The sequence below is a fragment of the Ammodytes marinus genome, assembly GCF_949987685.1.
Source record: "Ammodytes marinus genome assembly, chromosome: 11".
Lineage (NCBI taxonomy): Eukaryota > Metazoa > Chordata > Actinopteri > Uranoscopiformes > Ammodytidae > Ammodytes > Ammodytes marinus.
Window position 1 is genome coordinate 13,123,020 of NC_137215.1, and position 26,931 is coordinate 13,149,950.

Below are 26,931 nucleotides of genomic sequence, written 5' to 3' on the forward strand. Positions count from 1 at the left end.
TAATTCATACATTTATTATTTATTAATTTAGTCATCTTATTTAATATGTTGTTATTCGTGCTTCGTGTGCTAATTATTTACTCTTCCTCTGCCTATTCATTCTTCCACCCTTTTAACCATTCGTTCATTCAAATGCACTAATTTATTCACTCGGCAATGAGCACATAATTGTCTCTGCATAATAAACCGGGATTAGCGCAGTCTTTAATGTGCTCCCTGAACCCACTGTGCTCTCACACACGTCCAGCCATTAGAAAGGTTTAAATTTGCAATTTACAGTAAGAATGGGGCAGCCCCCATTAGTATCAGTAGGTGGATAGAGTCCATACAGTAATTCAGTATGAGAATATGATCCCTGCGTAAAATGGAGGTATATGCATTAGAAATAACCTTTTGCCCTGAACAGTAAACACTGTAATGGATGTATGCAAGGTCAGAATGCCCTGTGGCTGATCTCAGATCAGCCTTGAGCTTTTGTTTGAGGACCAGATGGGACCATCAAACTGAACCAAAGACATAAAAATACCATGACTCTCTGTCAACTGGATCCTTTCGCAGCATCACCCTCAATGTTCATTCATATTCCTCACTGAATTGACAAGCTGTTACAAAAGCTTTCAATCTCCTTATAAAAGAGTAGGTTTTGGTTTATTAGTAATTTTCACTGTTATTCTCTCCTTTGATTTCTGCATTATTTGTTTCTCTCAACTTCATCTCCCTTTCTGTCCAACAGACATGACTTATCTTAATCTTGACAGAGTCTGTGAGGTTTAAGCAGTGCTGTGAGGGATTACACTCTGAATACTGGGAACAATAATACTGTAAGCTCAAGATCTGCTGTGTTACTCTCGACTCTGCTAAAATGCTTCTGTGGCAAGATCATTTTAGACATGTAAAAAGAAAAAAGTTGAACCAACTTAATTGAATTAGGGCAACCGGTAACACAGGATTGAATTAAGTTTATTGAAATAAAGAATGTAAGTTACACTTACACAATTGTTTTAAGTGAGATCAACTTAATAGTTTGTTTGTTTTCAAATCAAAAGTTTGCATTAATCCAACTTAAAATTAAGGGACGACAACTTAAAATTTCAGTGTTTTCTGACTCAATTTCTTGTTTAATCCTAAAGTAAAATATTGCTTCCGTAGAACCTAAAAGAAGAAGAAGTTGGACCAACTTAATTGAATTAAGGCAACCGGTAACACATAATTTATTTAAGTTTATTCAACTTAAAATTGCTTCTAAAATAAAATCACATTTTCAAATCAGTTTGTTTTAATATACTTTATTGAATGAAAGTAGAAAACAACGTGCCAATACCTTCGAACACATTTCAGTGTATAACAGTCGGGCAAGCAACATATTTCCCATATCTTTCCAATATAGAATCCATTATAACCAGCTATAGCCAGTATAGTCACAGTGTAATTTAACATGGGAAAGGAAAAATTATTTTACAGTTTTAAACCAGACAACCAGTGTAATGCAGGTAAGCCTTTTCCATGTTTCTGGCAGCCGTCAGTTTAAGGTGGAGTCAGGGATTCTGGAGACCGCTTGTTGTCAAATCACTTTTGGTATTTTTTTTTACATAGTTTTAAATTGTGTGGTGAAAAAAACAGCCTAGGCTCAGCAAACTGGTATGTAAACAAAGGGTATGTTAACAAAAGGGGCCCACCGGAGAGCCACATGCCCGTTTACAGAGCATAAGCAGTGTAATGGAAGACACTGAATTGGTTTTCAGCGCAAAAATACTGACAGATCGTGAGGATATATTTACAGATTTTTGAGAAAAGTGATTAGGACTACAAGCAGTCTCAGGAATCGGTGACTTCACCTTTAAAAAAATAAAAATAAAAATAAAAAAGATCTTGTAAGTCATTATAAATATACTATCACCATTTCACCTTTAATTTTGAAATATGTTTGAAAAAGTAAATCCAAATATGTTTATACTAAGCTGAAATATTGATAGTTTCTCAATGTAATGACTCACAGGTTTTTTTCTTTTTTTACAGTTTTAAATCAGACAAACACGGTGTGTAATGCAAGTTGTCCTTTTTTCCTTGTTTCTGGCAGCCGCCAGTTAAAGTTATAAAAATCCTCCAAGTCAATATGATACCATCTCAACATTTCACCTAATATTTAAAAATAAGTTTGAAAAAATTATTCCAAAAATGGTTTTACTTATAAGTGATAATAAATATTGAGATTTCTGTAAATATAAAAAGGAACTTATTTTACAGTTTTAAATCTGACAAACTGTGTGCATAGTAATGCATAAAACCATCAAAAACACCAAAGTTATGTATTCTTGTGCGTGCTAAACATAGATTCTGCTCTACAGCCAGTGTGTTTTGTTCTTTTTGGACCATATCGAAACAAAAATGGAACCTTTCACCTGCTCTTCCAAAAACGTGTGACAAAATGTGTGTATATCACCTTGTGGTTTGAAGAATATTTGTCTCTCATGTGTAGTCACTGTTTTCAAGTCTGCCATACAGATTTTAGACTTTGGGGGACATCTTATGTTGCTTGAGATGCATGATGATTTTCTGGAGCACCTCAAAAGTGAAAGAAAGGGGTGCTGGAAAAGCTAGGTTCAGGTCAGTCCATGCAAAACCTCCACACCCTCGATGAAGAGGCCCATGTTTTCAGGTGGCTCCTGCGGTCCTTCCCCATGCTTTCGAAAGACAAACTCTGCAATGGCGAGCTGCTCCAGAGTCCTACAGTACATGACACAAAACATCACTGTCATCAATTTGCACTTGTATGCAGTAACTAACTATGAACCTTGTATGGTACAATAATATCACTGGCATTAGTCTTGAGTCCATTTTTGTGAAAATGCACTAATTATTCTAATGAGTAATTCAAGTATACTTTGTGTCTTGATTTTATCTGTATTTTTTTCAGGGCCCTTGACTTACTTTTTCACTATACTAGTACCTCTATCGTATGAATGTACAACAGTACATCAAATAATTTCTAATCATGTTTTGCATATTAGTTGCAATCTAGAGTAGGGGTGTGCACGTGTACATGTGTAACCGGTTAGTAAATCAAAACCATTTAGGTAAAATCAATAAACGAAAACCTTTCTCTCTCTCCCCCCGCTAATACAGTTTTTAAATATGTTCTGGAGACACGCATTTATTAATTTTACAAACTATTTGGGGATGATAAAAGCTAGTCTGCCGAATCTGTCTGTCCCTCTGTGTGTGTGTGTGTGTGTGTGTGTATCGGCACTGCAGACAAACATGCGCGCGCACACTAATACACACACACACGCGCAGAGTCACCGTTGGGCATGAGTCACAGCCATGGACGAGTGATGAAAGATTAAAGTTACCCGGTTGACGTGAACTACGCTCGTAAGTAGACCAAACTTTATAACACCTGTTCAACCTGCATAAAAGTGTAACTGTTGAAGCTTACCGGATATTCCTTGATCAAGTCATCTGCATCCTCTCCGAGGCAGATGATGAAGGCTTTCGGTACACACTCCCTCCGAAGAAGAATGTCGTCAGTCTAGGACAACATGATATTGATTAATTTTCAATTCAATCAGTTTCATAATCGAAGACACTCTTAAAACTTAAATCCTACAATTTATTTAAAAATAAATGGACATTTGTAATGCCAGAGTTTCATTAGAAAATAAATGTAAGCTCAATGGTGTGATGGTGAAACATGAGCTGCATATATTAAAGACACTATAATGGTCTGCCCTTGTTATGTATCTGTAAAAGATAGGGAAACTCTGACACCCTCTAAGCTACCAAGGAAACTTGTTTTGTTTGATGCTCCAGATGTACCTGGTCCAAAGTGTCCGTCATTTGGCCTGTTGATCCACCTTTGATCGGCTGACTTGAGTGACTGTAACTGGGCCATGGACCCAAGAACAGCCATGAACCACAGGAACTCAGAATGGATCTAAAACAAATAGTGAATTAATAAAAGAAAATGCAAATTACTTCACTCTGTATACAATCTCAGTATTAAATGTGTTATTATGCTCTACAGCACTTTGCCACTGTTTTCAAAAGTGGCTATAAGCTTTTTATGGCCATTTGTCACAACAAAGCTGTGTCACCTGACTACATTTTTCCTATCATCACCTCCCTAGTCTGGCTGAACCGTTTCCGCCAGCGTGTAAGCGCTGGCGTCGGCTAACAACGCTACGCCTCCATTGGCTGCTTCCCGGGGCTAGCCCCGCCGTAGATGATTGTGATTGGTTTAAAGAAATAAAAACAGGCCAGCCCAGTTTCCCCCCCGAATAGACGGCTCTAAACGGCATGCTTCCAGACCATACTACTTGCTGTAGTTTGGTCTGGCTTTGCGAGACTATCACCTCCCCAACATGAGTTTTCATTTTCACACTGTTTAATCCTTCTGACGAGAATCCTTCGCACACTTTTATAATGAGGGCTACAAATGGCTTTAAAAAGGACTGTGGCTGAACTGGAAAAACAATTTGCCTGACATAAAAAAAGACATGCCATTGGCAGGGTGCAGTAACTTGTACTCTAACCCTGCATGGTAAACTGAATGTGGCTACACACAGCCACATTGAAGCCTTATAAATAGCACTGTATTTAGCACTCAATACTGCAGTTTAACTTACCTTTGGGTAGTTCAATTATTTGTGTCCCGGCCTGAAGTAACCACCACCAATCAGGGAAAGAATCATGAAAAGAAAATTAAAAATGCATTAATATTAACTAAGGGAGTGGCGTTTCATTTCAATGTTAAGCCAAATGTGGTATAGAAGGAGAAAACAGTCTGCTGCGATATAGCAAACTAATATGAGCTGGACTGGTGAATGCTTTAACCACCGAGAAACGTATAACTATGGGGTTTCACCGCTGCTGCCTCCGTGTCAAACAAGCCACAGAGGCAGTTATCACTGCGTTTCACAGCTAGGTTGAGTGTTTGGTTGTCACGAGAACTACATGACACACACGCAGGAACGAATGGCCCAAACAGACACGCGGGCGCAGTTCAGTTTATTCTACCTGTCCGCTAGCAAACTAATAATGATAGAAGGAATAGTAGTGGTGTTGTTTATTTAGCAGCCGGACTCACCTCCGTGCTTTCATCAGAACGACATGCGACTCTCATTGGTGCTGCCTGAGTATTCATACTAAAAACGTTGATAGCGGATGCGGTGACGGCAGTAACACACACACACACACACACGCACGCACGCACACACGCGCGCACACGCGCGCACACACGCGCGCACACGCGCACACACACACACGGTGTACTGAACAACAGGCGCACGCAGCTCGGTGGTAAAGAAATGTAAATGTATCTGGCCTTACCAGTAGCCTACACAGCATGCTAACCCGGAGAGCAGAGCACTCAGCACCGCGCGCAAATTACTAACCGTTCACTCTACATGTGTCCGCTGGAAAAATGCAATTAATTACTGACCAGTTAACAGCCAAACTATCACCTTTAAATGCCACGGGAAGTTGTACACACAAGTGGTTTGAACAAATGGCCAACAATTTCTCACAGAATCAGATAAATTAATCGAAAATTATAAGCTAACCTGAAGGACACAGCATGACTTTGCTGGTCCGGCTCAGTTTAGCTTAGTTAACCTTAAGACGAAACACTGTAACCATTACAGGCAGAACATTTATTATCCGACAATTAACATTTCATTTGTAAAACATTACTTTGTCTGTATTAAACTTACCGTTTTGTTGGGGCGCCGTGACCGTGTGCGAGACGAGTGCGAGGAGAAAACATGGCGGCTTCACAGGAAAATTTTAGCTGAAAAAGACGTTGACGTAAACGTCCACGTCATGACGTTAGACAGGAAAACCTAATTGAAGCGCTTTCATTTGCATAAGAAAAGCAAGTCAATGTCAGGTCTATGTAGTACAGTACAATTTCAATTTGATGTAATCCACAAAAGTACGTTGCCATCGCTAAAGCAGAAAACTGAGTCAGACTTATTCAAAACAGTGCGTTACTTCAACTTTTCAAAAATACACTTTTTAGAGTGTGTCTGTTTTTAGGAAGTTCATGGCCAAAGATAATATCATGTTTTGTGTTTAGTCGTCTTTGTGATGTCGACAGGCAAAAATCAGAGGAAGTCACTGCACTTGTGGGGTGCACTTTATTTCACAGGTTCTACAAAGAAGATATAGCCTGATGTTTGGCGAGCAAAGTTGGTATGATTGCACACATGCCTTAGCAGTTGAGAAAGAAAAAGTGTTGCTAACAAGTATAGCCTTCGGGCATTTTGCGATTCTTGTGATCAGCTGGACATGCAGCACAGTATACCTGACAGCAGTGCAGCAGACCGGAGCACAGGGTTATGGTCTAAAGATAGACAGAGAGCCTTCAAAAGAAAAACCGCCCGGCTGCTCTTTGACATCTCCCCATAAACACAGAGAGAAAGAGGAAATCCCGGCTAAGGGTTGATTCTAGTAACGTATGACAGTGCAGGTCCACACCGCCTCCGCCGTCATCTTTTATTCATCTGCCACTCTGCAAATTTATATTTAATGCCGTGTGCAAGTGTCTGTGTGTGAGCGTGTGTTGATGTGGTGAGAGACTTGGAGGCTGCGTGGGGAGGTCATTTCTATGCTCGAAAAAAAGGTCTCATACAGCTTCATGGCACTTTGTGTGTGTGTGTGTGTGTGTGTGTGTGTGTGTGTGTGTGTGTGTGTGTGTGTGTGTGTGTGTGTGTGTGTGTGTGTGTGTCTGTGTGTGTGTGTTAGAAGCATCACAAATGGCCCTGCAGCTGTCCTAATCACTGGAAACTGGATGGTTTAATTTAGTGACCAATCAGCACAATTGATGGGGAACCGCAAAATAGCACACCAGTGTGTCAAATGTGTGTTTTGTGTGTGTGTGTGTGTGTGTGTGTGTGTGTGTGTGTGTGTGTGTGTGTGTGTGTGTGTGTGTGTGTGCGCGTGGATGCGAGGTTAGAGCTAATTTTGGAAAGCAGAGCACTTGGTTAATGGTTACAAGTTCTTGATTTCTGGGTAATTTTTAATAGATAATTGTACGTGCATATGAGTGTGTGTGTGTGTGTGTGTGTGTGACTTTGTGTGTGTGACTTTGTGTGTGTACATCCTGATTCACTTGACGTCTAATTAGGTCCATGATTGGTGTGTAACAGATTCTATTTTAAACTAGTGTGACAGAAATACAAGGAGGGCGTTTGATTAACCCTCTTTTATCTAAAAGCCCTAATGTGAGGAGGATTCATGTTTGTAGAAAGATATATTTCTTTGTTCTTGCCTTCTAATGTGGCCATTATTTTTTAATTCACTCGTGTCTTCCTTAAAATCAAATAAGAAATGAAGATACTTCACATACCAGTAGCTGCATGCCGAAATTGTTGACACATCCATCTTCAAAATGTGCCACTGGTTCGCGGCTTTAATGATGGATCACACAGACAGACCTGTGGGATCTGTAGTGGGTGTAATGAATGTTTCAGGAGGTGTGTATCGAAACTGATGTATAAAGTGTGTGTGTGTGTGTGTGTGTGTGTGTGTGTGTGTGTGTGTGTGTGTGTGTGTGTGTGTGTGTGTGTGTGTGTGTGTGTGTGTGTGTGCGTGCGTGCGTGTGTGTGTGTGTGTGTGTGTGTGAGTGTGTGTCTGTGTCTGTGTCTGTGTCGGTGTCGGTGTCAGTGTGTGCAAGCAAGATGGGGAAAATGTTCAAGGGTATGGAATCCCCTTAACTTTTATCGTTACCTCCTTATTCTGTCTCTTTTCTCTCGCTCTCATATTCTCTACCTTTTCCATCTCAAGAATATAGGTTTTAATCTCAGTACAGTCCTTGTAATGAATATTACATTTAGTGCCTGGCCCCCAAGGTCAGATAAAAATATATATATGAATAAAAAAGAATGAGAGGCAAGCTTTTGGTATATATTTGAGAATTGCAATACAGCTACATGTTGATTCATTAGAGTAACAGTATATTGCTTTGATCAGCTGAACTGTCCACAATGCTCAGCTATAACAAGTACACTGGAAGGTGTTTCACATCTACAAACAAGGTATTCGGTTTTTCTCAACCTGCAGATTCTTGACTAGATGATAATGTGATACGATGGCTTAGTTTATCATGGAATATATCATAGAAGACTACAAGTCAAGACACTTTACTATCTTTCACATTTTGAAAATCCATGTAAATGTACAGGTACAGTATGCTCAGTAGAATTACAATAGTATGAGGAAGATCTGAAAGCTAGCAGCTTCTCATACCCATAAAAGACCAGAAAAACAAAAGATGACTGCAAGCCAAAACGGATGCTCACGTTCAGCCTTTTCTTCATGAATATTTGAAGAGTTTTTAAATGTAGACTATAAATAGATATGGATGTAGTATCCTGATGTCAACCGAGGATTACTGAAGGCAGTTTTTGAAGCACGCACAAAATCAAACCAAAGATAACAATATATTTAACAAGGTATTGTACTTTAGCAGGGTATAGTGTCCCTAATGAATCTGTTATTGATTCAATGAAGCTACATCTATTGATTTGCTGTGAGCCATTGCATTTAGAGTTCCCTGAGAGTTAGGTTGGTTTTCCACATTATCCAGTGTGATAAAGACAACACACATAAGATTACCAGGACAACAAAACAATTCAGATATTTAGTTACAAATTGCAGAATTAGATGCAAGTCTCTGTTGAGCGGATAGCCATCTCTGAAATGGGATGAGGAGTAGGCTAATGTGTGACCCCCCCCCCCCCCATACACACACACACACACACACACAACTGTTTTTTAAGACGGTATCTCCAACTTAATCACCATTGATCTCTGTGTGATTTGCTCTCCCACCCTCCCTCCCTCCCTTCTACTCTTCCCTCCTCTATATAGAATATATCAGGTCTTATCTCTTTCCCTTATCTTCTTTTTTCCCCCTTTTAATTTCCTGTATCCCACCTATTGCTAGCTATCCCTTTCTTACACCAGGGCTTTGAATAATGTATCCACTGTCTTTTTTTTTCTTTTTCCTCTATCTGCTTTTTGTTCCAATCTTTGCACGGATGCTGCCCGTTTTTTCATGGATGGCTCAGATCTTTCCCATCTCTCTCTCTCTCTCTCTCTCTCTCTCTCTCTCTCTCTCTCTCTCTCTCTCTCTCCCTCCCTCCCTCCCTCGCTCGCTCTTTTCCTTGGCACTTCTGTTGTTTCTGTTCATTCCCGTTTCTCATGTCACTCCCTTTGTCCGTCCGTCCTTACCACGTCGACATTTGTTTAATCAGTCGGTCATCTCTGGTTCTCTCTCTCTTTCCCATGGTCTCATCCTTTCTTTTTCTGTCTCTCTTATAGTCTCCCATAACTCACTTGTATTACTGAGGGTGATCATTCCTTTCTTCATTTGGTCATTGTTGGACTCCATCCTTGCACTCCTCCCTATTCCTTCTTTTCTTAGCGTCTATGTCATCGTCTCCTCTCCCTCTCCTCCCTTTCTCATTGCCCATCATATACTCCCTCTTCCCTGTCTCCATGCAGCATTCCTCCGGTTCCTTAAATAACTTGGTTAGGCCTCACTGTCCCTTTCCCACCTTCTCTCTCTATCTATCTCTCTCTCTCTCTTTCTCGCTATCTCTCTCTCTCTCATCCTCATATATCCCTATTCCTTCTTCTCTTCCCCTCCTTCCCCTCATCCTAACCTCTTATCCTCAGTGCCGTGCATGACTCAGTTTCACCCTGCTATCTCTCTGCATTCCCTCGCTTCTTTATTTAAAAACCTCAAATAAATGTTGATTCTGCTATCTCTCTCTCTCTCTCTCTTTCTCGCTTCTCATCTCTCTTCTTTTCTCATTTCATCGCAGCATCTCCTGTAGGTTTCTTTTATTTCTCCACCACTCCCTCTTTACATATTTCATCTGTCTTTGTTGAATATCTTACCTTCATCTCCTCCCTATACTCCATTCAGGGCAAAGATTGGGTGAGCAACGGAATGGGAACAACTGTCACACAAGATCTCTCTCTCTCTTTTCTCGTAACCTCTCGAGAAGCTGAGGAATTTAAGAAGCATTGTATCGATTGTTCCTTCAAGGCAGTATTTTTATGCGGCAAGGGGATTGTGTGTGTGTGTGTGTGTGTGTGTGTGTGTGTGTGTGTGTGTGTGTGTGTGTGTGTGTGTGTGTGTGTGTGTGTCTGTGTCTGTGTGTCTGTGTCTGTGTCTGTGTTTGAACAATCGCACATACGATCAAACACTGCAGGATCTGCACACATGTTCGCTCAGAGTGTGCTCATGTGTGTCTTACTGGTGTGTGATGCTGATTTGTGTCAAACCAGTATTAGAAAAAAAAGAGGCATTTTTTCTTCTGTTGGCCTGACAAAGATTACATTAATCCATCAAAGGTTGACATACAATACTTTAGGAATGTAATACATGACACAATGATAAATATGCAATTACTATCTTAAAGTCCAAATGATCAGGTATTTTCCAAAACAATTATCCATTTAATTAAAAGACAAAAGTAATGTTTCTATTTATGTTTCAAATTATTAATTGGTTTCAAACACGTTGTTGTATTTAGCTAAGAAAAGCTGCCTTTTTTCTCTGTGGCCATGACACTGACTTTCTCGAAACTAGTTGAGACGTATAAAAGCTTCGAGACTCCAACACAATCTTGCTGTAACCTGTGCTAGATACAGCAAACATGTCTGGTACATGACAGTAAGAACAGTCACAGTTATCCCTGCACTATTGATCTATTTTACACATATTTTACCCATTTAGAAAAAAGCCCTCCAGCCGGGGCACTCGACATAATACTTGCCTCTATTCATTTTTCATGCAAGAATTAAATCTTATTCTGCTGTCATTTGTTCAAAGTGATTCATTTCTTCTTTCCACCCCTCCATGCATCTCTCTCTCTCTCTCTCGCTCTCTCTTTCTCTTTCTTTTCATCTTTCCATCATTCCTTCCATCTCTCTCTCCCTCCATGCCGTGAGTAGGCGGACTCTGTCGGAGGTGAGAAGGAAGGAGCACGAGTGTGTGCCGGCAACCATGGAAACCCTGTCCTAATTGGCCAATGGCCTGGCAGGATGTTTGTCAGCTGTTGTCAGTGCGGGCTGTTCATGCAAACAGGCAGCAGGGTTGGACGGCCCCAGATGGGTCCTTGAGATACGAGGAGAAGAAGACAAGAATTGTATTCTCTTTATTTCCAGTTTAAGCCGTGAAATCTTCAATTCTGTTGAGACACGGGAGCTGCGGAGGAGTGGATGTGCCACTTGGTTTCTGTGTCTTAAGGTTTTACGTGTGTGTTTGCAGCCATTCAAAGAGTTTAGCTAGCTGATTGACAGTTTTGCTCGGCCTCTGACTGGTAGGGATGGACAATACATCATTTAAAAGTGAATCGCGATACGTGATGATTTTCACATGAGTGTCTTAGTTAGTAAGTGTGTGTAGACGCAGGTGTTCCTCTTCAGTATCACAACGTATATTTGTTTCCGATTGGCCACCAAAGGTGATGCGTGTTTGCTGCCATCTTTTTCTGGTCCTAGTTTTTGCTAGTGAACTCTTTGCATTCTGTCATTTTTGCGGCCCTGCTCATTGTTGTGACAGTTGCGTGTTTAGCTGTAACAGATGTTGTGTATAGTTACATTGACTCATTTGCTCATGGGAGTGTTGAAGATGACCTTTGAAGTGGTAAACTGCCAAGCTGTTCTCTTTACAGAGTCTTACACTTGCATGTGTGATGACTTGTGAAGCTTTCTGCTGACTAAAGGCCACACACGCACACACACACACACACACACACACACACACACACACACACACACACACACACACACACACACACACACACACACACACACACACACACACACACACACACACACATACACCCACCCACACACACACACCCACACACACACACACACACACACACACACACACACACACACACACACACACACACTACACCCACCCACACACACACACCCACACACACACACACACACACACACACACACACACACACACACACACACACACACACACACACACTCGTAAAAAATGGAAATCAGATTTTTCCAGCCAAGGAAGGGCAGACACAGCCAGTAAAAATATGTTTTCCTCTTCTTCATGCTCCTTTCTTCTTCTCTTCCTCTGACTCACAGTTTTTTCGTTCCCTTCCCTTCGGCCATTCATACACACACTCTATCTTTTTTTCTCTCTCTCTCTCTCTCTCTCTCTCGCTCTCTCTCCCTCTCCTACACACACACACAGACAGACTCCATCCCCATGCATGTCTCACTCACTTTCTGTCACTTTCTCATTGTTTAGAGAAGCAGTGTAAACTGCCTGCATATTTTCCATGACTGCAGGCTCTCGCTGCAGAACAACCTGCCTCACTGGCCTACACACACATGCACACACACACACACACGCACATGTACACACACATACAAACACTAACACACACACACACATTTACACACACTGATTACTATATGGGCACATACCCAAACAGAGAATCAGAGTAAATGGAGCGAATCGTTGGAGTGAAGTCACAGGCCGGTCCTGATGCGTACAGTAAACAGAAACTCTGTGGAGCACATCGATAAGCTACATCACAGACTGAAGTTTTACTTGCTTCACAGCTTAAGGACGTCAGAGGGGTCTCACCGGACAATGGACAAAACAGCAAATGGAAGTTCCTGAACATTTCAGGAAGTGGTTACACGTTGAATCACATCCGCCATAATAGCTGTAAAATAATGGACAAGGTTGATGTGGTATTTTCTCTGCAGAGTCCATTATGTTCTATGGGAGAACAATCTCTGGGTGTAGTTTAAGACTAATGATAGGTTGCTAGTTGTTAGATATCATTCAAAAGAAAGCACACGTATAAAAAGAAAAAAAAGTGAATATTTGGTGTCTGTATGAGTTCATGTCTCATACAGTTTTGCTAGATAATTCATATAATGTTAAAAACTCTTGTTCTAAACCACAGTGCCTTGCAATGCTTTTGAAGGCATGAATACAGTTTTTTCCGATTGCTAAAGCACAGTGGGCACAACTGAAACCACAAGTGCAAAACTCTTAACACAGTGTTCATCACTAAAACCCATCAGTGCAATTCAGTTAATTTTGCCTCCAAAAGTCACTCACAGCAACAAAACTCTTCATACATGTCTCAAAACAAGCTCACCGGTGCAAAACACTGGCAACATGTTACAATGAAAAACACACATTGACACACACAACACACAGACTTAAAAAACACTAACAACAAGCAGCAAAACATAAAAGATGAACTTTTGATATTTAAAATCTTTGAGGTATAAATGATCTGAGTGATTTCAAATAAAACACTTTCATTAGAAAATACTGTAAGAGTAACATATTTCCATTTGACCATACCATATTGTTTAGGTAAAACAAGAGTAAATGAAAACAGAGCAATTTGATTCAGTATCTCATGGCCTGAGTGAGTCCAACCTGACTTGCTACACAGTAGCTCCATAACTAGGACATTTGGACTGGACCACAGGCAATATTTTACTACTTGCTAGTCAGAGGATGGCATTGCATGTGATGTGGATAAGGCAATGTGCTTTTTTAAGCTTTTCTATTTTTATTTTCATGTGTCTAGATAAACTTTACAGTAGGCTAGTATATCAATATTTCAAAAAGTCTGTTTAAAAAAGATATAAAATATAGATAAGATATAAAAAGATATTTTAAAATTCAAAAACCTTACAAAGTTCTAAAAACATCTGTGTTTTGCATAAAGCACATCCATGTATACTGTTGCTGCTTTGAAAGAGTAATTCAAATGGTGCATGTGTGTATCATATTGATGCTAAAAACTGTTTTGAAAAGGGAGTGTAAGGTTTGGTTTCAAGAGTTTCCTTTTGTGCAATACATACGAAAAACAAAAAAACAAAATGTAATAGAGTATAATCTCTCATACAGAGTGGGTGAGAACTGTTAGGTTCCTCCCTATCTTCAGCATTGAGCCTCACATTTTACAGTGATAAACATCATATCTTACATGTATTTTCTTTTTTCTCTGTATGGAGGTATGTTTAGGGCAGCAAACCAGTCTGTGATTCAGTGGAACGCCACATTAACCCTGACAACTACAAAAACAGTTTCTTGCCCTCGATTTCTATCCTGGCGGATAATTAAAAATTTTTTTTTAATATTTTATTTTCAAGTTTTGTGCTTTTAGCTGAAATTCAATAAGCAATTTATTTTACATATTAGTAATATTCTTGGTAATATTCTTCCACAATTTCAATAAGGTAAATTTAGAATCCAATATTTTGTTTTGAATGTGTTCCTAAGAGTTTTGAAAACAGTGTCTTAGCAATTGAACATTTTGCCAGAAATACACAGTGTTTTGCAGGTTGTTCATTATGAATGGTAGAAGAGCTCTTGAGTTTTGGTCAATGAGGTTTCTGTATGCATTTTGTGTGAAATGAATGAAAAATGAAACACAGTTTGGAACACATGGACTTCTGTAGTGCGCACTGTGTTAAGAGTTTTGCACATGAGGTTTTAGTTGTGCCCATTGTGCTTTAGCAATCGGAAAAAACTGTAATAATAACACACGTGCACGTTCAGAGACACACACGTAGCCCATCCCTCCACTGTTTTGTTGTGCTGTTTAAGAAGCTTGTATCTGGCTGTTTCTCCACTCTGCTCTGCTTTGATGTGGAAGTGGTGCAACACTGCATAAGGGAGCATTAATATTATATCACCGCAGAGACACAAGGGCACACACACACACACACACATACACTGAAACACACACACACACACACACACACACACACACACACACACACACACACACACACACACACAAACACACACTAGCCCTAATCACACATGCTGCATGCCCAAGCTGCTGCATTACTTCACTGCGGCACAGTCTCTCTCTGTTTCTCATGTCCTTACTTGCTTTTAATACAGTTAACTTAACATGACTCAACATCATGATAATTAATACAGACAGTAACATGAACACATGAGTGTAGTTATTATGAAGGCATTTTCCACTGTGTTTAGTATATATTTGCGTTTGTATTACTTACTGATTCTGTGTGTGTGTGTGTGTGTGTGTGTGTGTGTGTGTGTGTGTGTGTGTGTCTATGTGTTTGTGTCTGTGTGTCTGTGTGTTTGTGTCTGTGTGTCTGTGTCTATGTGTGTCTGCTCTCTGACATCAAGCACAAACCTATGTTCTCTTTTAAATATTGCAGTGCATATTTAAGGGGATGGATGATCGATTGATTGACAGAAAGAAAGGTAGATAGATAGATGGATGGATGGATGGATGGATGGATGTGTTTATAGTATGAGAAAGAGTAGGTGAAATGGGGAATCCCTCACAACGTCAAATACAAAGAAGCCACATGTGAATCTTACCTGTATTCCTCTCTCGTGTGCTGTGTGCATGTGTGTCTGTACAGGACTGTGCCTGTAACATGTTAAGTGCTTCCACATGAAACACACAAGTGTATGTCGGTCCAGTTCCATACACACACACACACACACACACACACACACACACACACACACACACATACACACACACACACACACACACACACACACACACACACACACACACACACACACACACACACACACACACACACAGACATACACAGGCATACACAGGGGGATGAAAAGTTTCCATGTTTAGGCTAAGTGAGCTTTAACATGACAGATGTTGTGACTGCACTAAAGCCTACTGTGTTCCTGGACACACACACACACACACACACACACACACACACACACGCACGTGCGCGCAAATACACACAAGCAAAGAGTACTATTTTTAACCTATTTTATGACTTTGTGAACAGTAAGTGTAAAACACACAGTTAATTATAGATGGAAAAAGAGAAAAAGGACACACATTCACTCACTGTTTTCATTGTGGTGGTACATTTTCCAGTGGCACTGTTCTCAATCCAGTTCATCACAGTGTCTCTACAAGCTTAACAAGCAAGTAGAATAGTCCATGTGTTGGTTATATACGTGTTTAAATAATAATAGTTCAGTGGATAGATTGCTTCCTTTTGTTTTCTTAAAAAGTTAGTCTGATTATTGCAAACAGTGAACGCTGTAAGGCATTTTTTTTAAAGTTTCCACAAATGTGGGCCTTTGCCTGGTAGCAGGAATATTGACGCAGTCTTATTTGATGTGTTTCTTACTGAGATGTTTCAGTGGAAGGTTTTGATTGAGTTGTTTTTTGTTTGTTTTAGTTCCTCTTCTTCTACAACTTGTATTTATTTTGAAATGAAGGCGGTCTTCATCTCACAGACAGTGCACATACTGACATATATTAAAGGAATCGATGGGGAATGGTTCCTAAAACCTTCTGTTTGCAACATGACGTTTACGCAGAGAGTTGTGTCTAATGTTGAGGGGGACATCAAACAGCATGAAGTCAGTCGGCTGTAGCATATGCAGAGGAAAGCAGACATTTACTGGCTGATCCAGAAGCTCTTCTCAATGGAAAACCTGTGCTGGATCTGCTATGACAGATTGGGGTTAAAATGTTCCTTTAGGATGTCTGGCACAAAAACCACTGAAACAGAATCAAAAAATAGATGTGACCCGAGTTTGATATGAGAGTGGGATCCAGCATGAACACATGAACACAAAGCACTCATGCTCAGGATTGTACCAATATTTAAATGCTCTCTCTCTCTCTCTCTCTCTCTCTCTCTCTCTCTCTCTCTCTCTCTCTCTCTCTCTCTCTCTCTCTCTCTCTCTCTCTCTCTCTGCTTAGCTCCTGTTAGCATAATCACAGTGATAATGAGCGGATTTTCTGGCTGGGTATTTTCAATGCTAGCTAATGTAAGAGTACAAATTATCCTAACAAACGCACAACAAACACAGACATGCAAAAGACACACCAAGGAACTTAACATTTACAGCCAAGTCATCTCCGTTGCCACAATAGCCAGAGTTATTGTATACTGTTAGTGCACACTGTGTGGCTTGTGAATTTAAACAAAAAAAACACTGTCAGCACCTGTAGTAAGCGGAATAAAAACATGGCATTCCTTGACCAGGAAATAATCTAGACAAATCAGATTTGGAGCTATAGAGAAGGCATACAGTACATTTGGTATGCTGAGTATTTTCTTAATCTAACCACATGTTTTGTCACCTTTTGCCTATCCCTATCTCTTTTTCTTAGTTGATTATCCATCTCTCCTTTTTATTTCCTTTTCACCCTCATCTCATTGTCTCTATTTAGATTAGATCACAGACTTTGCTCTGCCTTAACCATCTGTTGCCCCCCAAAGAACAGGCTTCTTAAGTCTCTTTACAGCTTTTCCACTTTAAGCAGGTCCCCACACCCTAAAGAAACATTTAAATTGATTCTTGTGAGGCTTAGGGGATTTTCAATACTTCTCTGGGGAGATTTTGCAGGTCCCAAAAAAGCCCAAAATATAGATGGCTTTTTATCAAATATTTTATTAAAGTTCTTCACTTTGGTAGAAGGTATTATCAGTTATCCATCAAAGTCCCCTAACGGACAAGTTAGGCCACAGAGCTCCCATTTAATCTAATTGCGTCTGATTGCTGCTGATTCACTGTTGTAAATGAATTCTCTTCATACTTTATGAAAAAGGTTACTCATCCTTTGAACTGTGAACTGTGAGTACAATTGACGTTGTTACAGATGGTCTGATTGGCTTAGTAGGAATTGATAGTAGAATTATAGTTCCTAATTTAACTGGTGAGGCAGTGGACCTCCCTCCAGTGTCCCTAAGGGGACCCCAACTCCGCCTTTACACTCCACTGCCTAAATCAATACAAGAGCTAATGAAATATTTCACTGCTGTATTGCAGCCAAAAATCAAAGGCACTTCTGAAAACTAATCTAGGGTCAAATGTGTCATCTTGCCTATCAATGTTCACACTTCAGAGAGTGAACACGGATGTATATTAAGACAGATCAAAGGTCCTGATAGATATTGGCAGTATGGCAGAATGGAATTATTACTAAAATGGACAATCCTTCAAGCGTGTTTTGATTCCACCTGAGAAAAAACCTGTTAGAAATGAGAAAAAATGTGAACTCCTGTGAGCTTCAGAATTTCAGCTTTTTGGTCTCTGACTTTGTGTCTGACATTCTGCCGCACCATTAACCAACCACTAGACCTCTACGGTAGAGGTTCAACAGGGGTAGAGGCTCTACCCCTGTTGAACAAGGCTGACTGACCAGGCCTTTCTAACTTTATTGTGAAGAAAATGTGTGTTTTCAGCCAGGCAAAAAAATAGAAAAAAAGCCTGAACATTAGCTACAATACACATTCTGAAATACATAAAACGTATCATATAAATATGTAAATAATATGCTAAAACACATAAGAAGCAGTAAATACAATATTAGTATATGAAGTGACACTTTTATAACACTTAGCCTAAGCTAAATAGTGAATGACTCGGTAGGGGATGACTGTAAAACTTAATGGGTTGTTTGTATAATTAACTGGCTTAGTTTAACTGATTATAATAAGGCTCTGTGCTTTTTGATAATGCAATATCAAAGCAGGGAAGTATAATGATGTAGTTGGAGTATATATATCGCACTATACCCAGTTGTTTAGAATGAACCATAAATCAGCATGAGCGCCAGTAGTAATAGATCTGGTAGTGCTCTCTCTCTCTTTCTTTCCCTTTCCATCGGTCTCCTTTGCCTACAGCAAACCCCAGCTATGTAAATGTCAGGAGAAACAGAGGCTATATCTTTTGGTGGTGTAAATACTGGCTGCCTTTTCTCAAAGGTCAAACCCAGCTGGGGTCACAGCGGAAAATGGTAGACCTCACTGTTTGTACAACACCTCTTAGTTTGTTCAAAACTCACCTTTCAAAGCCAGACAAATTCCAGTTAAGAGTGAACGTACGCAACGTAAATATGGTCTTTTCATTCTTCGGAGGATGTGATGTAACCAATCTTCTTGCATCTTGCATGTGTTGGATTATTTAGAATTTTAAAAGGGGGTATGTCTCACAATAAGGATTTACTTTTGTTGTGTCATAGGAAAACTGGAACATTTCACCAACATGTTGAGTGAAGACAGTATAGAAAAGGAGATTTCTCATCTGAAAATCAAACTATTCAAGGATGTATCCAATCCCTGGTAAATGTACCAAATGTTCCCCGTGTGTGTGTGTGTGTGTGTGTGTGTGTGTGTGTGTGCACGCGTGCATTTGCGTGCTCGTGCGTGTGTGTCCTGCCAGCATTTAACAGCCCGCAATTGTCCGGGTCCTCCATGGACCTATAAAGAAAGAGGAGATGGAGAGGCAGGCGGCCATCTTGGCTCATAATGACAGTTGCTGCAAGAGACTGAAGAAATCCAATAGGCCTTTAGAAACAAAGACTTGTGTGTAAATCCCACAGGTCTTGTATGATCCAGTAAGTCCTGACTGGAGGTGTTTGATCCTTCACCAATAAAAGCCTCAGCAGACAGGGTCACATAATATGCCATCGATTGTCAACTGATCATCTGTTTTCTTTGGCCTGCAGTTGACTGTGTCCAGTATTATGTTCTTTTGCATTAGGACAGACAATTATTTATATGAACCTGATCATGCATCCCTTATTAAAAGCAATGAGGCTCACATATTCACTCTTTCAATACGTTGTTAGAATTATTGTTAAGAAGACTCCGAACTTCAGTTGTGTCCTATAGGGTTACTCTTGCTCTTTTTTTTGTAATGAAAGCCCTCATCTGTCTGGATTCAAAGCCACACAGTTCCACTAATCTGCTCCACAGAGTCCTCAGGTTTCACCTCTGAAACCTCAGCAGTTTCTATTCTGAGATGTTTGATGCCATCAGGGCCTTAATGCCTGGAAAGCAATGCCTTTTTAGTGTGTGGGTGTTTGTGCAAGTCACTAAAGGTTGTAACTTTACACTCAGTCTGTTTTCATCACCAACATAAAAGGAGACTTATGCATGAATTATTGATGGCTGTAATGTTTTTCATGAATGCAAATTCATTCCACTGTTTTTCAAGTCGTTGAAAGAATCAGGAATTTGCCACTATCGGTATGAACTGTAAAAGTAGAAACATATGTGCAATCACAATGGCAAAAAGACCCCCACGTTATACAGCTCCACTTTCACACTGCTGCACGTCATGAACCGTCTTCATACACGTGTAGGTTTGTACCTATGACACACTTTTCACACACGCCCTCTGCACAGCAGGTTTGACACTTTGCTGTCATTTTTCAGCCAATTAGCAGCATCATTGAATTGTAAATAATTTAAAAAAATAATCCCACAGGGAATCCACCTGTTAATTTCAACCTACACACTGTGCAAACATACTATGCATACCTTTCTCTGTCTTTCCATCTGACTGTGTGTTTGTCTATCTCTGTGATTTCTGGTGAATGAAAAATGGAGACTCATGATGTTCGTTCACATGTTAGAAATCCCAGTCTTTTGATAAATAACAAAAGGAAATTGTTCACCTCTTGGATAAACAGTGACAGCAAAGTATTTCCCAACCATGACCTCGCTGGCATGTGAAACAGCATGACCTCAGGCTCCAAATGTCAATCCATCTGACACCTATAGTCATACTGTATTTTTAGCTTTTCATTTGCTAAATATTAACTTGAAGGTTGAACAGAAAGACCTTCTTATTAAGAAAGAAGTGTTCAATTAGAGCAGTAGAGGTGGGTGGTTTAAAAAAAACAAGATGTTTAAAACAAATTGAAACCACCATTTGTTTGCTAATTGATAATAAACACAAATGTACAGTACCTGCTTCCCATAAGTCAGCAAGTCACCCACTGACTAAGATAGATGTATTTTAATTAGAACTCAAGCAGACTTAACTCAACTTAAGAGCATTACAGAAATATGTTTTTTTGAGCAAATTTATATTAACATGGCGACTGTTCCGGCTGCAGTTTGGTGTTAGTTTGCATAGTCACAGAGAGAAATCCTCCGAGTTGTGTTCAGGAATAGCGAGAGGGAAGAGTTGAACTCCGGGAGCAGATGGGGTGATAATTATGGAGCCGCTAATGAAACAGACCAAAGAGGAAACAATTTCTCAGATGGTTGCGCGGGCACACAGTAACAGGCAAACCACACACAGATACAGATGTACAGTGCACTGATGCATTGCTTTAGTGATTTGTTAGTTTTATGCACATGCCGTTCTGATGCAGGTGAGACCTACATTGTTTGCACATACGCCTAGTAGAGATTGCTTACTCCAACACACACACACAAACACACACACGGCAGGGTTTGCAGCTGCGCTTATACGGCTCCTGGTGCCTGCATCCAACAGTGAAAACAGAGGGATGGTGTTTAGACGTCAATATTCTCTTGTTTGGCTTGGTTCAATCGTTAAAAGAGAGGTCAGTGATAGTTCAACAAAGGTGCAAGTGTGTGTATATGTATTTGTACAGTAACAAGTCACTATGTCAGTTGTGTTACCTGATGAGGGAAAAAAAGCTAAAGAGAAAATCCCCCCAAAAAATGTCAGCAAGGACAAATAAAGTGTGTTATACTTAAACAGAATCACCAGTCCATCATGTAGAACACGAGGTTTAACCCCTTGAGACTCACCAGAGGGACCAGGCTATTCATGTCTCACTCATGTTGACGGACGGTTTTATTGTTTTTCCAAAAGACAAGATGTCCTCATCTTCAGCAGAAGAGCTGTGGCTGTTGGCATGTCTTTGTCTTTGTGTTTCAGAGAAGACCTTTTCCAACACAACATGAAAACATGAGGCAGGAAACACAAAGTGTTAGCAGATTTATGTGCCTGTAGTGTGGAGATATAAGTTCTGTCATCTCCCAGCATGGGTGTTTCGAAGCAAAATAGGCAATAACAAGAACACCCGTAGGAAGTGTGTGTGTGTGTGTGTGTGTGTGTGTGTGTGTGTGTGTGTGTGTGTGTGTGTGTGTGTGTGTGTGTGTGTGTGTGTGTCTTTGTGTGTGTGTGTGTGTGTGTGTGTGTGTGTGTGTGTGTGTCTTTGTGTGTGTGTGTGTGTGCGTGCGTGCGTGCGTGCGTGTGTGCGTGCGTGCGCGTAGTTGAGGAAAAGTAGTTGCCAACTCATGACTCATTTACCTTCAAGGCGATGTCAGTGAATCCTAGGTTTGCAAAATAACACAAGCAGATACACATCTACAAACTCACACACATTACTCCCGTCATGATAAGAACAATTGACTGTCAGTGTAAATGTAAATCCCATAACCTTTTTGATTCAACAGATCATATTGTAAATCTTAGAATGACACTTATTGAGTGTTTATGTGTGGACTGTGGCCCTTCCTGTCAATAGTTTTTTGTCAGATACAATCTAAAAGGTTGACACCATACTGGCAAATACAATAATTCATCTAAAATACATTTTAGGTTTTAATAATTGACTAATTTCATTCACCACTCCAGATTTAAATTAGCATTGACAGGCGGATTTATAAACCTTTTGAGTTTGTAATGTGTGTCACTCCTGACTTCAGTAGCTGGGTAGAAATGTGAAACAGTGGGCCCCGGTAACTGGCAGCATGTATTAGTTCATGTGGGAGACTATGACCCTTTTGCCAGATAGGTGTTGGGCTTTGATTGACAGGTGTCAGGTGACATCAGTGTGGGAGTGAACGTTTTGTCACAACGAGCGCTCGTCACTGTCACATACTGATGATGTTAGTAATTCTAGAGTTAGGTGTGCAAAGTGTGTGTGTGTGTGGGTGTGTGCGCAGACAAGTTTTCCTCCTTGCTTTGGTGTGAAAAAGAAAGGCCCACAAAGTCATTCCAAATCCAGTGCAACAGTCTCTGAGAAAGCCAGAAGGAGACCTCTTTGGAAGCGTAGAGCATCATGTTAAAGTTACAAAGAAAAGGTGCTCAAAGCTTGCCTACTTGAAGTGACATAACATCTTATATTGTAATTAATACAAAATGGCGAGTACACAAAAATATAACCAACATTTTATATGCAGTATAAGACAGTTCTGACACTTTGATCTCAAACTTAACAATAAACTATAACTGACGGAATCCTATTAGAAATGCATTTCTTATGTAAATCGAAATGTTGCTCTGAGCAGGATAGCCCAGTCAGCCTAATAAAAAAAAATGAGAGACGATTTCTATTCAATGCAAGAACTAATCTATTTACCCGGCCAGCTAAAGGAATGAACTGCCTGTCAGTGCTGACATTAAATCAAGACAATGAAGCACAAGCCTCGTGCCAGAATTCACGTTTTACTTTCATTGACCTTCTTTGTTGAGGTTCATGTGCTGAGCAGTCATTCTTAACAGACAGGCATGAGTATGAAACACACACACACACACACAGACACACACACACACACACACAAACACACACAGAGACCCTTGTCCTGCACAGGTCAGATGGCAACAGTCAATCAATGTTTCATCACCGACCCTGGTTTGAATGGAGAGGTGTGAATGCAGTCACTGAGTACAAAGGTCTGGTCCACAGTAAATAGGATTTCACCTTATCAAATGTTCTTTGTTGTTTGGATTAGTGCATTTGTATTCCCACTGTCCCAAAATTTCCTGTACATGTATTGCGCTATTGTGAAATTTACCTTAATGCAAAGATAACAGGAGTTTGCAAATCCTTCTGTAGCTTGGACGGGTGTGCGTTTTCTATTGTGTTCATCCCCTGATGTTATTTTCTGAACCATCTGTGGCTCACTAACGGTAGAGGCAGCATGCTTACTCATCCCTCTGCAAAAATTGATAGGCCCAGTAGTTTTGCAGCCCTCCCCACGTTACTGTAAGCCGGAGAGAAAGCAGAGACTAACTGTATATGAGGGCTGTATTTTATCCAGAGGTTATTTTGTCTGCGTTACTGTTACAGACGTGATTGCGATTCCATTTCATACTTTCTCCCTGTCACAGGTAAGTAAGAGCAGCCAAGGAGTTAATTCACCCTGTGATTATCACAGGGTGAGTTGTTTTCTAGCCTGCAGGTCCACTTTTTCCTTGGCTTTAGTTTGGTCGGATTTCATGCAAACCAATTATATCGTCTGCATGCAGGGCCCTCAAAGACCTACAGTGCATCTGTAGCTTTTTCCAGCACTTTCCCCTTTTTTTCCGACTTAAGTTGTTAAGGAATACGTTAAGGAACAAACTACTCCATATTCTGCTGCGGCAAAGTATGTCCAGCGAGAAAGGCTGGTCATTCATGCGGCCCTCTGACTTCCTAAATGCCAAGCGGGTCCAAGCGTGGCTGCCCTTCTGAGGTGTAGCTATGAAAAAAATAACATTTTGATATGCGCCTATAATCTTAATGCATCTTCCAGCTTCATACAGAATGACGTGTGCAGAAGGAGGCAGAGATAGGAGATTGAGCTTTACACACGTTGAAACCAACCGGTGCTCAAATGTTTAACTTGCAAAAAGGAAAGACTCTGCTCTTGACATTGACAGACCTGCTGTCAATCGTACTTGTGTGCCTTCCCAGCAGCTGGGTTTCAATTGAAGCGCTCCTGCCCAAGTAGCAGAGGGGATGATTACTTCACTTACTTCAGACCCCGGTAAATTGCTAAACGTCTCTCCTCATCTTCTTCCATCTGCCCCAGGCTGCCTTAAATGTCCTACCTCTAGATCAGCGATAGATAAGGCTTTTTGGTATTGTGCATGCCAGCTTTGGCAAAGTGTTAATCACATCCCAACATATTGATTCAGCCATGCAGCAGGGCCCAAGGAATGATTTATTAAGAATTCTCAATTATGTTTACCCCCCCCCCCCCCCCCTACTCCCCCCTGGCGTGCTTCATCATGGAAAAGGATTACTGTGGCCTTTTGAGGGTTTATTTGGCTATTTTCCATGCGAGCATGCAGGAAAAAATGTATTCACGTTTCAGAAAAGTTGCCTTCCAGAATGATTGATTGCAGTTCAGGCGGAGGAAATTAAGGTGTTTTCGGGTCTCGGACTGGACAGACGTATTGATTGAATGATATTTATTTGAATAGAGCTGGGGAATATGAACTTAACATTATGTTTTTTCTTACTAGAAAGCCGTGCGGTGTGCTGTCCTTTGGAGTAGAGATTAATCAGACGCTAACAGCAGTTGATTATGTACATGTCAAAGGGTCTTCCATGCCATTGGCTGACCTGGTCCTCACCTCCCCTCCAGCCAGTCAGGTGGCTCCCTAAGGGACCATTCAGGCGATACTAACCTCTCTTTACCTCGGTCACAATCTCCTCTTCTCTCTGTAGCAGTCTAAATGTTATAGCTTGATCATTAATTGTCTTTGTCACTTGATTGTTTTTCTTTCTCTGCAAGTCAAAATGCTTTATACTGTAGCTTTAACTCTACAGCAGATACCTATCCTCCCAGTGGAGCTCACCAAATTTCCTCTAACATTACATCTTTTTCTATTACCCAATACTCCATAGTAAATTATAAACGTGTGCTTTAAAAAAAGATTATGTTCGGAAAATTAAGTAATGTATGTTTGCATTTATGACTGCCTCCTGCCAAGTGTCTGGCATGCCTATTGTATCGGATTTCATTCCTTGTTTCTGGTTAATAAAATGTGTGTGTATCCATGTCCCAGTGAAAGAGGGAGCGAGACAAGCAGGCAAAGTAAGAGAGCAGAACACACATGCACACAAAAAGGGGTTCAAACCAGAACAGGAGCTCCTAGAACCATCTTAGATATGCTTTGTGTGTGTGTGTGTGTTTGTGTGTGTGTGTGTGTGTGTGTGTGTGTGTGTGTGTGTGTGTGTGTGTGTGTGTGTGTGTGTGTGTGTGTGTGTCTCTGTCTCTGTCTCTGTCTGTCTGCCTGTCTGTCTGTGCATGCTTGTGCGCGTGTATGTGTGTGTTGTGGGACAACTGTGGCCGGTAAGCTATGCTTCCGCAGAGTAAGAGATACATTTCACCTCGTACTGCAGCATCAAAGTAAACATTCAGACACCATTTCTGTCCCGCAGATCCCTGACCTCAGAACTATCTGCTCCGCGTACTAAGATTAGTCCGCTGTTACTTGAACAAGAGGGACAGATGAACCGACGGATAAAGATAGACGTATACGTTAAAACCTGGAAATTAAGATTAAAAAAGATCTTGTTCTTTTACTATGTATTGTTTTACCAGCAGATGGCTTTCATATTATTGCGCCCCCCCCTGCCTTTAGCAGCATCATATGCATTTTTACAATACATTCATAAATTATTCAGTACTTTTCGATATTGCATATTGTATATTTGAAGATGTAGCATTTTTAACCCCAGTGTCATTTTCCAGTTAACACAGACCTGCTTGTAATGTAGATGTAGTGCTCTGTGATTGTCGAAGTGGTTTCTTTCGATGATACTATTGCTATTCATACTTATACACTAAAATCAACAATGGTATTGGCCCTTAGAAGCCCTTTCGTAAACACTGCACATACTCTTTTGTATACATACAGTAAATAGAGACTGTCTCATTAAAGCCCATGCATAAAGATACATCAATATAGGTTGTTTTAGGGGCAAAAAACTGCAATAATCACTTGATTATTTAACCTGATGACTGTCCCTCGTCACGGTACAACCATGTGTGGCTGTTTAAAGAAAAGACAGAAAAATAGAACAGAGAAAATGATATAGATGGCTGTTTATATTCCCTAACTGTCCACTCTGACCTTGGGTTGTCACGCTGCTGCTGTATACATTCATCCCTGTAAACACAGCCCTTATAAGGAGAGAGGTCAAAAGGCCACATTTGTGAATGCCAAATATGGGCATTGGGCATAGTAGAGGGTGCGCTTTTAATATACAATTAGTTGGTGAGATGTAATAATTCTGTTTCTGCCTTGCATTAGTGTTATTGTCACTATTGACATGGGGTATGGTTTAGTTTTGGACTCAATGCTGAAGTGGATATTTGATCACGGTTGTGTGGAATCAATCTCATATTAGACATGGCATTACT

General features: G+C 40.4%; 1 protein-coding gene and 1 long non-coding RNA gene across 2 annotated transcripts in view; one reads left to right on the top strand and one right to left on the bottom strand.

Moving 5' to 3' along the window:
- Positions 1-26,931, top strand: part of slc8a1b (solute carrier family 8 member 1b) — a gene marked incomplete at its 3' end in the record, with an annotated part of 133,698 nt that overhangs the window by 46,845 nt on the left and 59,922 nt on the right.
- On the bottom strand, positions 1,917-5,804 carry LOC307257165. The gene is made up of 5 exons (XR_013845081.1): positions 5,712-5,804; positions 4,626-4,656; positions 3,817-3,934; positions 3,437-3,529; positions 1,917-2,724 (listed from the first exon to the last, which is right to left on the bottom strand). It is a non-coding gene; the product is annotated as an uncharacterized lncRNA (long non-coding RNA).